A 15118-nucleotide genomic window follows, 5' to 3' on the forward strand; every position below is an offset into this window, starting at 1 on the left:
AAAATTTTAGAATACAAAAGAATTCGTCAAAATTCATAGGAGCACATCTAGCCCCTTTGTTACCGATTCATCCGACTCATTCACTCCTGAAATCAAGGAATCGATACCAAACGACTGCTTTTCCACTGGGTAGTCACAGAGAGGTTCGGGAGTGACTACATTACATTGCAGGGTCTATCCGGCTGTCCCTCAGTATACATACATACATATATATATGGCCGTTACCCTCTGCTCTCTCGCTCGTCCGTCAGATCGTGCATGCCCTCAAGGTCCACTGCCAGCTCTGATCACACTCCGGGGATCACTGGATCTGTGTGGGCACATGTTCAGTGTTGAATTCTTGGCGTTTGATATGATCATAGTTCTACCTAGCTAGGCATGCTCCTTCTTCCCATTTCCTGTACCGGTTCTTCAGTTCTGCGTGAACGCGTCGTCATCTTAGGTACATTTTTTCATCTTATTACTCTCGTCATTTTACTAAACATCTAGCTGAATTGCAGTCAGCGAGAGTTTTGTTGGATATTCAGAACTGCAGCTACATACTGACGACATGGACCTCGTTGCTCCCATGAAAAATAAATTCGGTCCTGAATTTGCCCGTGAAAATTTAATCACACGAACGAACATATCATCTGCGATCAACAAAGTTGGGATATTTATCTTACCCCTAGAGTAATCACCGATCACAACGAACGCGCTTCGTCATCTTGTTGGATGTCGGATTCCAAGTGGCCAGGTCCGTCGGCGGCGGCAGTGCTCCGATCCGCCTGCCGCGCCCTCCGGCGGCCGTCTTCGTTCCCGCGCGCCAACGAGCAGCGGTTCTTGCACCGGTCGCCAATGCCGAGGGAGACCATTGGGCATTGGCCCGCGCCGGCTCTACAGCTCCGATTGCGACATGAAGGGCGCCGCTGAGCTGAATAAGGTAACCGATCGACCTGTTCGTGCTGTCGTGTGGTTCGTCCTCTCCAGTTTCTTTACCGATCGATCTGCTCTACATTCATGCATATCCATCTTTGAAATAACTTTTGTTCCTCGATCGCTTTGTTATATCTTTTTAGGGCACGTGATTCTTAATTTTGCCTAAATCTGCGCGGATAAAATGGCCGTGCACCAAAATTCTAAATCCTAATAGAACCCGTTCCATGTGCCCACAGAATTCCCACCAGATCATCATTTTTTTGAACGGCACCTAGGTCGTCCTGGAAGACTCCGCAGCTCGGGACATGAAAATCTAATCGTGCCGAAGAACAAGGTGAAGGCGGAAGAACGCGTCTTCTTGACTCTCGACGAAGTCGACCGTATCTTTGATAGGCGTGGGATTCTGATAAAAGGAACTGGAAGTAGCGATACTAGAGAAGATCAAGCGTGACAGGTATGTATATATAAATATCAACCCATTTTATTGCATTGCTCTCTCGCTCTATATATATATGCACTGCATTTGTTTAGTTGAGTTGCGGTTATATATCCTAATTATTTTCTCTTCTAGTTATACTGATTACATGCAAGCAATTTGGTTTGTTTGTAGGCGTATACGACTGTTGGTGCGTGGTTCCATCTTCGTTGGCCTTGCCGTTTATGTGAAGAAACATTTCTTTGGTGGGAGTAGTCAAGAGGCCAACAAGGGGATGGCTGAGAGCAATTAAACTCTTGGTTGAGTGTGCATACCTATATGTGTAGAACTTGATTATTGCAATAAAGCTTATCGTTTGTGTTTCATAACTTCATTATATTTGCTGTCATATTTGTGAAAAAGGGTAAAAAGTCAACTTGGTCCTTCAAGTTTCAACAGATGACCAATTTGATCCCTAGTCTTTAAGTTTGCCGATTTTTTTACGCAAAACTGTGAGGGAGTTCCCCACAGAGCATTTTTCATTAAAGGGGTAAAAAAAAAGACAAATTCAGTACACAACTCTTGTTGCCAAGTCGTCAGTAGATATCTCTCTGAACTTCTGTACACGTACCAACTCTGCTGCTGCTAACAGCAACTAGCTTTGCACTATCCAGTAGCAGATAAAATGCAACAAAATGTGTTAGGGAGTACAAGAAACCAATCACAAAACAGTCAAATTCTTATTACGGGGCTGCTACTTCCACGTGAAACCACATGCATGACAGTGCAGGTAAAAGAGAGAGACTAGTCTGTCCACTGTTCTCATAACCGTGCAGGTTCAGGCTTCAGAGAAAATGTTTCGACAACCATAGTCAGAACAAATTGCGCAGAGAAATACAGTTACACATTTGTGGCTCAAGATCAGGCTTTACAGGAATGATCAATGACTTGACAATTAGGTCCTACAATATGTTATACCTAACTAGGACGTACGTAGAACTGGATCGTGACCCCAAAAATGTCGACAACAATTCTGACGGGAGATGGAGAGTGCCACCATCTGAGACCCTTGACCAGCTGTGGATGCATGGAGATGGAATAATTTCAGCTATTTCTGAAAATTGTTACTGAACAGGACCACATGATCAATGATTAATGACCTGATGAACTTTACTGATTGCAGTTAATCTTTCGCTCATGCGATTAAATCTGCAATGGCAATTTCAGTACGAAATAAAATTCACCGATTGCAGTTCTTTTTTTCTTTTTGAAAGCCACCATGTGGTCGATTATACTAGATAGAGGAGAAAAGGTACCAGCGGTACCAAACAGTTAAGTACAGGGGCTCAGAAAGCTAAAAAAGGGAGAAGGTTATTGGACAAAAACCGGATTACAGGATTGCTTAGAAGGTGATCATGCGTCTTCTCTGCTTTCACGGAGCTCTCGTAGACCCTTGGCACCTGCCATGCTCCATGTCATTTCGGTGCCATGGAAAATTCTCCTGTTCCTCTCCTTCCACCATCATTGACAGTTGTTCACATCAAAACCAACTAGCTTGCTGCAACTGGCCAAATGCAATGCAGTTCTTCACGTCACAAAGTGAAATACGGCAAAGAACGGTGCTGGAGAGTTGAAGGGGAAAAAATACACCGGTAAATGAAATCAAATTTGCGGGGTTGCCATTTTCCCACGTCCAAGTGAAAGCACAACCTTTGACAGCAGAAGAGTAGTATGCTCTGTTCTCAAACCATGCAGGTCAGAATTCAGAACAGTTACAAAAAGCTGATTTCACAACCATATGGTTCAGAACAGTGACACGAATTAACTTGTATAAGAACAAATTCATAGATGAATTCAATTAAATTTGTGGCTCAATATCAAACTTAAAAGTTGCAACTAATGATTAAGTGATAGGAAGCAGAGGCCCTGCGATCACCCGGGAAGGAGGTAGTGCTCAGTACATAGTCTTGAGAGCACAATATGATAAAAACTCCTGACTGAATATCAGGAGAGAAAAAAGGAGGTACATTTCGTTTATGTAAGATTTGTTAGTATGGTCATCAGAAAAAGTGTGCTACAAAAGATGGGCTTGTTCCCAAAATTTAGCATAAAAGGGCATTTGGTCTAGTGGTATGATTCTCGCTTAGGGTGCGAGAGGTCCCGAGTTCAATTCTCGGAATGCCCCATTTTTGTCTTTTTCCCTCTTCTTTTTTTTTGAAGTGCTGATGCTCAAAGATGCAATAAGGCCTAATTTGAACTAAGAGAGACACTGATGATGGACTCAAATCAGACCTTTTTTTGTGTCTAAAATTTCATATTTGCATCCAGACTATCAGCAGTTACAAATGAATCACCAAGAAGCAAACATTAGGAAGTGTTGAATGTTACAACATCACAGTTCACAATCATATACTGATCGATACACATAATGATGCTGCAAATCAAGACTCCTTTGTGCCGTCACATTGTACAGAAGCTGCAGATTGATTGATCAAGGCGCTTTTCTCTTCTCAATTACAATCGAAGTCCCCATAGATCAGAAGGAACATGCACGGCCTGTCTTCTAGTGGTCGATGGCGGCACCAATGGCGACGAGGTTGCTAGCCAGCTTGGAGAGGACCTTGTCGTGGTCTGCCATGAGCGGCGGGAGCTCGTGCTCCGAGAAGCCGTGTGCTCACCGAGTCGAGGTTGGTCCTGGCCGTGCCTATGTCCCCGCCGTTGAGCGCGTCCACCACCGTGTCCATGCCGGACTTCATGTCGTCGGACGACTCGATGCAGGAGTTGAGCGCGTTCCGCGACACGCTGTCCGTGCCCGGCGCGTTCATCCGGTCCGTCGCCGCGTTGATCGCCTCCACCACTTTCGGCCGCACCGCCTCCATCGCCAGCTTCAGCACGCCCGGGCCGTCCAGCTGCGCCGGCGGCGGCGAGGGGAGCCCCGCGATCGACGACTAGCACACGTCCGGGTTGTCCGTCTTGGCGCACACGCTCTTCACCACTGGGTTCAGCACCTTCTGCGCCGGCTTCATGACCGTATCCGAGAACGACTCCACCGTCACCTTCGGCTTCGCCGGCGCGGCCGGCTCCGCGGGAGCCTCCTCCTTGGGCTGGCTGACCACCTGCTTAGGAGATGCATATGGATCGGGGTGGCCGGCGCGAGCGGCTCGTCGGGAGCCCCTCCCATGGGCTGGTTGACCACCTGCTTAGGAGATGCATATACACCGGTGGTGGAAGAGTTCTTGGCCGGCGCGAGCGGCTCGTCGGGAGCCCCTCCCATGGGCCGGTTGACCACCTGCTTAGGAGATGCATATTCATCGGTGGCGAGAGAGCTCTTGGCCGGCGCAGGCTGCTCGTCGGGAGCCCCATCCTTAGGATATCCGGATTCGTCGGTGGTGGAGCTCTTGGGCGGAGCAGGCTGCTCGTCGGGAGCCCCCTTCTTGGGATAGCTGGTGATCTTCTTGGGAGAAACAGATTCGCCGGTTTCGCCAGTGGTGGAGCTCTTTGCCGGCGCAGGCTGCTCGTCGGAAGCCCCCTCCTTGGGATAGCCGGCGATCTTCTTGGGAGAAACAGATTCGCTTAGTGGCGGGCATTCCTTCGGTTAGTGCTTAATCAATGATGTTCCTATGCAGGAGATTAGCTAGCCTAACTTATTAAAAGCTGGCCGCCTGGTCGAGTTAAGCACAAATTGGATGGCTGTCCCATAATCCATCTATTAGCTCTTAATTGCACATAATTAACTAAAACTAACTCTTATATTAAACACCATATCATTAGCGAAAGCGTGATTGTCTTACCAGAACCCGGAGATGCCATTAGCGGTAGCGGATGCCTCGGGGTAGATGGATGTGTAGGTGTTCGTGTTGATGCAGACGACGATGAGGTTGCCGGCGAGGTGGATAAGGTCACCGGCACTGCAAAGTAGATGTCCCGACGGTGAAGACGGTGGCGGTAGTCTTCACCCGTCAACGACACTCTTAGAATCGGTTAGGATTTTTGACGTTAGGCCGAGATCAATCCAACACCATCATCCCACAACTGTGAACATGTGAATCTCATTAATAATTAATAAGAATCAATTAGGAGTGCTCCATAAACTAATAGATGATGCTTGCTTATTTGAGTTCGGCACATAGATTGATTCCATTAAACCAAAAATAGATATCTTCAATATAAATAGGCACTCAATACATCTATTCTTTATAAATGATAACATATCCTACCCCATGTATTGGAGTATCCATATCTCATTACGTCCGATCGATGATTTCAAACATCCCAAGCATTGAAGTCGAATATACTAGTAGACGCTTTCCTTTCATTCCTATATATATATAGAGAAGCACATATACTCAAGTTCGAGATAGAGCATCAAACTTGGGCCCTGCTGGTTCATTCAACTAGGTGGTCACCATATCCCAAACCAGCAGTAAGATGTTACCCAGGAAAGCAGCATTCCTCCTGCTGGTAGTGTTTGCCGTAGTTTGTATAGACTCTGTGAGTGGTAAAAGGGTATGTACCGTGCAACAGAAGAACGATGTGCTGGGAACATGCAAAGTAAACATCAAGAAGGGAGATACTGATCTCCCACCCAAACGTGGCCCTTGTTGTCAGCTAGTGAGACAGTTGCAGGGCATGAACACACAAACGATGCACTGCATCGTCGATCTTCTTACAGATGAAGAGAAGGAGGAACACAGCGTGGAGAAGATCAGGGATCTTAAAAGAGACTGCTTACTTCTTCCTCCTCCAGCTCCTGATCAGGTAAAATTTATTTATTAATTGCTTATATATTTCGTACTACTCCTTCACAGTGTGCATGTGTGATAAGTTAACAAATCATGTTTTCTCCGACAGGTCATGGTGTAAACAGACTCCTGCCGTTGCTGATGGAGGGGCATGGCCGTGATAAGAAGTTTGAGAGAAGATACATCCGGTAGTTATTTAATAAAATGAATCAAAGCGTGATCTTTGTGACATGTATCTTTCATCGAATAACAGTGTGTTGTCAAGGTTTCGAGTTCCATGTGTTGTGCCCTTGAGCATAGTAGTTCATTTCGGGTATTTCCAAACCCAGGTCCGGGTCATAACTCTATGTAATAAAATTTCCCTTTCACAGCACTCTTGTTTTATTTGATATTAACAACACACCCATACTTCATCTTAAAAAAGAATTAACTGATATTTATGACTTGTAAAGTAACACACATTTTGTCTTGGCATATAAAACAACATAATGGTATTAAAGGCGTGCACCAAACAATCCTAAATATTCAGAGAAAAGGGGAAATCTTAGACATTCACGACGATATAATGAAAAGGATCTGCACCACGTATGTTTGTTTATATAATCCGCAGATCAATAATGTATACATCGAATACAACTGTCCAGCCTTAGCTGCACGGACGTATGGTTGCCCTTCTGTATATCATGTACTTCACTTTTGTGACTGGAAACAAAGTTATATTCTCAGCTTTACATTGTGGCAAGATATTTTTGCACAAGTCGTTGCTAACACTATAAACTCCTTTGTCCACAGAGACAAAAGCTAAAAGCTTCCTTACATCGACATGAATAATACAGTAGTTAGCATGATATATTCGCGTCAATTTTAGCCAATCTAGTGAAAAGTTTTAGTACTAAGTTCCGCTTATCAAACCAAAATGCTAGGTGGAGCTCTTTTCCAATTTGGTCCCTTCTATATGGAACGGTAAATATTTATGAGCATAATTTCAGCTACACCCAGATCCAGCCATATCTCGTAGCCTCCCCTAATACTTTTAATTTCTTCTTGCTGCTGCTAATGTTGGTGCTACAAAACTTGAGCCGAGGAGGAAGCCATGGAGGGTTGTTATTTTGGCTCCCTTCACGACGACCTCCTGATGCTTTACGTCCCCTTCGACCTGCTTTCTCTACTACTTTGACACCGTCGAGACAGTCCACCATGATTACAGCTCTTGCAAGGTCTTCCCATGAGCGGCCAGATCAGGTGGGGAATGGGGTTCTAGTCACCGGATCTGGTAGATATGGAGACTCCAGTAGCCGGATCTGGTGTGGAAGGAAGCCTCCGTGCCGGATTTGGTGAGGAAGCAGTTCATCCAACCGTCGGAGAAGGTCTAGCCGCATTGTTGTTGTAATCGGTTTGTTGCACGTGAAGGAACTTTTTGTTGCAAGTTATGTACCAGATCATATTGTTGCAACAATTTGATTTTTCTGTTGCAGCTGTACACCTTTCTTTGTTGCGGTGGTCCTTTTTTCTTAATCGTGGCAGACAACTAATCGCTCGATCGATGCAATGCAATGTTGTGAGCAACATATGCATGTGTTGCGGTCAGATTTTGGATGAGATGTTGCGAGCAACATGCGTTCGGTGGGAATTTTTTTGGTTTTCATAGGGGTAGAAGAAGTGGCTGTCCATAAGTTGGATCGAACAGCACCAGACATCCAGCGCTAGAACCCGGATCAGATGTCCGGACGATAGCAGCACTCTTTGTAGAAAAAAATAACAAATATCTTGTTTTATCTTTAGACAGTGCACAACTGAACAATATTTTGCATTTTTCTTTGCATGCATGATTTGACATGATGTACATGTACTGATGTACAACCTTTTTAAGAATTGTTCGAAGTGTTCGAGGCAGTTAGGTACACATGAACCGGCTAGACATGTGCATGTTTTGGGTTGGGTTTGGGTGAGATCCAAATTTTGGCTGCAAGGCCGTCGCACGCATGTAGCCCGGCCGTACATAAGTGCGTGCACGAGCGAGTGTCGCGCGTGCATCGTGCCGGTCTGAAGCTGCAGGCACGCATGCATCGTGTGATGGCCGCCGCGCGTCATCGCCATCGCCCTCCTCGTCCGGACCACTACTATGTCGCTGGGCGCACGTCTCCCTCGCCTCCCTGGCGCTGATTGTCCTATCGTCCATTGGTAAATCGGTGTCCTGCAACTCGAGCTGCGCCGAGCAGCGGCCGGGATACGTCCCGCTGGGTGACCGGCACGGTGGGGTTGGCGCTCAAGATGTACGGCGTGCCTCTCAGGCCGTTACTGCCGGCCATGTCCCATAGATAATCTGGGTGAAAAGCAACGATGATGAGATGATGTGTCCCTGGTGCCCCGTCGCCCGGCACCCCTCGCCGGGCAGCACGTACGTGGCGCATACGGGACAATTTGGTTCTAGCGTGGATCGAACAGGACAAGGTTAACTTGCCATCCATCCATGCACGATACGGGCGACCGACTTGGCACCGGATTACTGTGACGAGCCGGTTGGCCGGATCGACTGGGACCAGCATTACAAACCTGGCGATAGATTGAGTCCGGCTCCAAGTCCATCACGTAAGGCGGCTAGGGCTATAAAAGATGAGATGGCCACGGGGTCATGGCACGAATCCTCATCGGACAACAGATCACCACTGGTTATTGATAGTTTTTCTGACGTTGACAAAGGAGTGGTCACAGGCTTACATTGCTTCATTCCCACTCGTTCTAACAGCTCAGAAGCATATTTTTCTTGAGTAAGGACAATACCATCTTTAGTTTTTCTCACTTCAATTCCCAAGAAATAATGTAAGTCACCTAAATCCTTTAGAGCAAAATCATGATTCAAGTCTCGAAGAAGAGCTTCAACAGCTTTTTCCGAGGAGCTCGCCACAATAATATCATCCACATAAATAAGTAAGTATATCATAGTTCCTCCTTTATTGTAAATGAATAATGACGTATCTGCTTTGGAAGTAACAAAATTTAGCTGCTGTAATTTCGCACTAAGTCTAGAATACCATGCTCGAGGTGCCTGCTTTAGTCCATACAATGCTTTATCAAGTTTGCAAACATAGTTAGGACAGGAGTAATTTTCATACCCAGGTGGTTGTCTCATAAATACTTCCTCCTCTAGAACACCATGAAGAAACGCGTTCTTAACGTCCAGCTGTCGGAGGCACCAATTTCTGGAAACTGCAACAGATAATACAATTCGAATTGTTGCAGCTTTTACAACAGGACTGAAAGTATCCTCATAATCAATACCATAACGTTGCTTGAATCCTTTCGCCACTAACCGAGCTTTATACCTGCCAACAGTTCCATCAGCTTTTCGTTTTATCTTGTAAACCCACTTGCAATTAATAATATTGCTGGCATTTTTAGGAGGAACCAAATGCCACGTTTTATTATTCATTAGAGCAAGATATTCTTCGTCCATTGCCTGTTTCCATCTGTGATCCCCCATTGCCTCTTGGAGACTCTGAGGTTCCATCATTGTACTAATAAGCCCATACCGTATTGTACCGTCATGAAATATTTTTGGTTTAAAAATATTATGTCTCGAACGAGTAACCGGTCGTAGATCTTCAGATGTGTCAGAATTGAAAACATCAACAGAAGAGTGTACGGGTACCTCTGTCGGCAGCTCCAGGTGTTCTGCTGCAGACTGGACAACACCTGGCGACAATTCCCGAGATGACAAAGTATGGGCGCGGGATGCAGTTGGTGAAGCTTGGTCCCGTGGTGAAGCATAAGGTGGACGTGACAGAGGCTGGTCCCAGTTCGGCGCGGATTCTTGAGGCAGAGCAGGTGCAGAGTCCCGAGACGGAGCAGGCGCGTGATGACCAGCATGGGCGAACGGAGCAGTCGCGTGATGATGCTGATCAGTATGGGCGCCATCAGGACAGGCGCGGGCGGCGCGTGACGCGTCAAGTTGGGCGCCAGCGCGTGCATCGGGATGGTGCTGATCAGTATGGGCGCCATCAGGACAGGCGCGGGCGGCGCGTGACGTGTCAAGTTGGGCGCCAGCGCGTGCATCGGGATGGCGCTGATCAGTATGGGCGCCGTCCGGACCGGCGCGGGCGCGTGACGCGTCAAGTCGACGATGACCAAAGCAATCCCAAGACAGAGACAGGTCTGAACCGCCCCCGGTGTCCGTGCCTGGATCATCTGTGGAATGAAAAACTGAAGCACCAGAAGACATAAAATCACCTGATTCAATCTGTGCATCACCTTGTTCTGCTTCAAGCACTTCATTAGGCATGTTAGTGTCTATTGTAATATCCCCAGAACGATCACGATTGAGCAAAGTAGGATGAAGGAGAATTTGATTTTTAAGTTGGGCTCCAGCGTTGGGACGAAGGAAGGAAAAAGGAAATATAGTTTCATCAAAAACTACATCTCTAGAGATGTAAACACGACCAGTTGAAACATCAAGGCATTTATAACCTTTGTGTAGATAGCTATACCCAAGAAAGGTACATCGAGTAGATCGAAACTGGAGCTTTCTTGTATTATAAGGTCGGAGATTTGGCCAGCATGCACATCCAAACACACGAAGGGAGGTATAATCAGGCTTTTGACCAAACAGTCGTTCCATGGGAGACTCAAAATTGATGATTTTGGATGGCAGTCGATTAATAAGATAGACTGCTGAGAGAAAGGCTTCGTCCCAGAATTTTAATGGCATGGAAGCATGAGCAAGCAGGGCAAGACCAACCTCTACAATGTGACGATGCTTTCGTTCAGCAGAGCCATTCTGTTGATGGGCATGAGGACATGAGACATAATGTGATATTCCTACCTTTTTAAAGAAGGAATTTAATTTTTGGTATTCACCTCCCCAGTCAGTCTGCATGGTTATAATTTTCTTGTTGAAGTGTCTCTCAACATTTTGTTGGAATTCATGAAATCTACTGAACACATCAGATTTGTTCTTCAGAAGATATATCCAAGTAAATTTACTATAATCATCAATAAAACTTACATAGTAGTTATTCCTTCTAACTGAGGTAGGTGCAGGTCCCCACACATCAGAAAAGACAAGCTCTAGGGGAAACCTAGACATACTTGACGATCTAGGATAAGGGAGCTGATGACTTTTAGCTTGTTGACAAGCATCACACACTAACTCTTTACTCGATTCTTGGAACCAAGGTAAATTGCTACTACTAATAACCTTTTGAACTATGACAGATGAGGGATGGCCTAAACGACTATGCCATCGTTCAGATGACACCTTGACTGCACTAAGGGATTGTGTTGCTGAGGGAAATTCCTTCAAGGCTGGGAGAGGATAGAGACCACCTCTACATCTACCTTGCAGAAGAGTTTTCTTCGTTGCTTGGTCCTTTACCAAAAAGAAATCAGGATGAAATTCGAGATAAGCATTGTTATCAGAAGTAAGACGATGAACAGAAACTAGATTTTTTTTTGGCTTTAGGAACATGGAGAACATTATTAAGATGAAGATCACGAACTGGGGTATAAACAGTAGAACAACCAACATGATTAATGGTCATACCTGCACCATTAGCTGTGTGGACCTGGTCTTGACCATTGTATTTTTCTCGTGTAGTTAATTTGTCCAGTTCTCCAGTAATATGATCAGTAGCACCAGTATCAGTATACCAGTTGGTGTCAATACCGTATGAAGTAATCGCTGTATTAGCATCTTTTACTTCTCCAGTAAACATTGTGTCGAACCTCTTCCAGCAACGATGAACTGTGTGACCGACTTTGGTGCAGAGTTGGCACACAGGTTTGGAATTTGCTGATATGCTATTGTTGTTATAGCCTCGACCGCCTCGGCCTCCGCTGCGATCTCCACGACCACGACCCCCTCTAGTACGAGAATAATTTCTACCTGCTCCACGTGACACATTATTGACTGTCATCTGATAATGTGAATTTTGAGATTCAAGCCGGGCTTCAGTGGACAATAGCTGAGCATACAGATCGCTCAAGCTAACTGCATCAACTTTTGCACTAATAGCTTCAATTAGTGGATTGTACTCAGCATCAAGCCCTGTAAGGATATAGGACACAAGATCATCATCATCAAGCCGTTTGCCGGCAGCTGCCATCTCATCCGCAAAAGCCTTCATCTTAGAGAAATATGTCGCTGCGGACATGTCCCCTTTGCGCGTACTTGTGAGTTTGGAGCGTAGATGTATGATCCTTGAGCGAGATTGGGAGGCAAACATCTCTTGTATTGCCTTCCACACATCAGCAGCACTCGTCAACGTTGCTACTTGGGCTAGAACATCTCTGGACAGGGATGCTAGCACATAACTCAGGACTTGCTGATCTTGTGCAATCCATGATGCATATGCTGGATTAGTGACAGTCTCAACTGTCTTGTCGTCCTTCATAATCTCTATAGTTGACGACGGCATCTGGATTGTTCCCTCCAGGTAGCCGGTCAGCTGGGCACCTCTGATAGCCGGAAGAACTTGAGCTTTCCAGAGAATAAAGTTATCTCTAGTTAGCTTCTCCGTCACGGGTAGACCAAGAGAAGAAGAGGAGACCATGGCAGGCGTGGAAAGTGATGCTCCTGACATGGACGTGAGAGAGGAGACAAGCTCTGATGCCATGAAAGTTTTGGTAAAGCGTTTTCAACCCTCTCGGGCCGCGTCTGCATGTTTATATGTACCGGGAAAAGCCCCACGGCGTGGCTCATACAGATATGTGTTCGGCTGATTCAAAAAGGGATAAACTCTATCCCTAAGAAGTAATACAACTCAAATACATCAATCTATCTCATATCAGAACAGACCTGAACCAAACCGAACTCAACGATATCTCGTATACAACTGAAACTCTAACAGTCATCCAGAACTCGATCGCCACCACGAGAGTACAAGACCTAAACTACGTACTTCAGCCGGCCGGTGAGGTGAAATCAGTGTAGGAAAGGCGGTGTGCAGCAAAAGCACCGGTAGCTAACTCGACGGCGGTGGGGAGTGACGAAGAGATGGGACGCACCGGCAGCTAACTAGACGGCGGTGGGGACGAAGAAGAGATCGGAGATGGATGGTACTTAGTTATGGCGGCTGGTCGGTTACCAAGAAGAAGAGTTCGCGTACGTACAAGGTAGAGGTGGACGGCGGCTGGGCACCAAAAGCCGCCGCCGTTAGTTCAGCTTGCTCCACGCATGCATTCTTGGCCCCACCCAGTGCTGCCGTTTCGCCACACCGCCCTCAAACCGCTGCCATGTGCGGTCAAATCTGTAGAGGAGAGAGATGACGTTGTTAGAGCGCCGAAAAAATTCCATGCAACTTTGCAGATACATACCGACTCCAAGTCCATCACGCGTTCGCGCCACCTCTGTGCTGGTCTGGGAGCGGGCGGGCGGTCGGGGTGGAAGACGTGGAAGTTCGCTGTGTCGGCGCCCGCTAGCTGGATGCTCAGCGACGTGGTGGCGCGCCTCTTGCCACTGCACGTCGCCAACGCCCGGTTCTGGTTCGTGTGCAACATGCTCACGTACGAGTCCAACGAACTCGCTCTCGCCGCGCCCGTGATGACGGCGGCGGCGCTCCGCAGCGCCGCTTTCAACCACCCCGCTGCCCTTCATCCACCACATCCCCGACGGCGACCACGACGTGCAGCTCGCTCTGAGCCTGTTCCAGAGCGCCAGGGGTTGCGCCGAGGACGCGTGTGACTCCGTGGAGAGGTGCTGCGGCCCCCTGCAGACGACCATCAATTCAACCTGCTCACCGGCCTGGGTCTCCCTGGTGCGGACGGCTTCCGGCTTCCACAACTCCGAGCGCGTGTCGCCCACGGCAACCTCGAGGCCGCGCAGGATATCGCGGTGGTGAGCACCGTGCTGGCCATCACCGTGCACTGGTTGGCGTGTTAGGCAGCGTCAACTGAGAGGTTTATTAGTTCTGCATGACTCCGTTTGCCATAGAACGTGTGTCCTTACGTGTTCTTGGGGTATTGCCTTGCCTCCGCAGGACGATGTATATGCGGAGACTGTGATCGAACAGATGATTCCTGCAGTTGCCTCTTCCAGGTGCAAATGTTCTGATCGGGTTACTTACTAGTCATTGGTTTTAATTTTCCACTTGGTGTTGCTTGGATGACTCCTGATGTGATCATTTTAAGTGCCAAAGCAGATTCATAATATTAAGGGAGTTGCTATTTTCTAATTGCCTGAAACGGCCTCCTTTTCAGTCAACGAACCACACACAGCACGTGGATCCCGATGAAACGCTGCATCTCTTTTGTTCTTCCTCTAGCTCGCGGCCGGCCTCCTTTTTTTCGTCTTCTCCGACGTGATGCAGCGACACAACGTCACGCTTCCCCTCCCTGCCCGCCTCCACGCGAACACGGCTCCGTTGGGCCGGCTCCTTTCGCCCCCGTCCGACCCTTCTAAACCAGCAGTCCTCCGCCGTCCACAAACGGCGGCGTCCTCATGGCCTTGCCACCCGGTCCTCATGTCCTCCACCACTATGGACCGGCCTGCATCCCACGACCTCCCTCTAAATCCGGCACCGACGAACTCTACTCCTTCCCTGGGAAGCTAATTCCCGTGCTAACCATAGCATCCACCATGACTTCATTTATTGAAAGAATTGAAGAATTTAGTCAACTGAATATACAAGGTGTGATTAAGTTAAGTAATGGCATGGCATCTTATCCATAGCACCCACAAAGGCTATTTGAAGACCAAAATTAAGGGCATCGACCATGCAACAGCGTTGTCGTTCCAAAACATCCGTGTGATTTATCTCCAATGAAAAAAAGCTTATTTGGTAGAGAAGAGAGGGATAATTTAACTTTAAGTGAGGATATATGGAGTGAATCTGGTGCATTGACAGATGAAGAAGCAGCTTTTCTCGTACAACCTTTTACAAGTGAGGAAATTAGTAAAGCTTTGAAGAAAATGTAAACAAACAAAACAAACACTGTTCCTGGCCCTGATAGCTTCTCGGTTTCTTTCTACAAAGAATTCTGGGTAATCTTGAGACCTCTGTGCTGGATACGCAATGTTTTGGTGTTACTCTGAACTGCTATTAGATTA

The 15118-nt window shown here is 47.0% G+C and overlaps 2 non-coding genes across 2 annotated transcripts; one reads left to right on the plus strand and one right to left on the minus strand.

Moving 5' to 3' along the window:
• The first annotated feature begins 3446 nt into the window (after nucleotides 1-3446).
• On the plus strand, nucleotides 3447-3518 carry TRNAP-AGG (transfer RNA proline (anticodon AGG)). The gene has a single exon. It is a non-coding gene; the product is annotated as a tRNA-Pro (tRNA).
• An 8500-nt stretch (nucleotides 3519-12018) lies between these two features.
• Nucleotides 12019-12158, minus strand: LOC133887579 (small nucleolar RNA Z247). The gene has a single exon (XR_009903615.1). It is a non-coding gene; the product is annotated as a small nucleolar RNA Z247 (small nucleolar RNA).
• Nucleotides 12159-15118: the final 2960 nt, after the last annotated feature.

Source organism: Phragmites australis, chromosome 12 (genome assembly GCF_958298935.1).
Source record: "Phragmites australis chromosome 12, lpPhrAust1.1, whole genome shotgun sequence".
Classification (NCBI taxonomy): Eukaryota; Viridiplantae; Streptophyta; class Magnoliopsida; order Poales; family Poaceae; genus Phragmites; species Phragmites australis.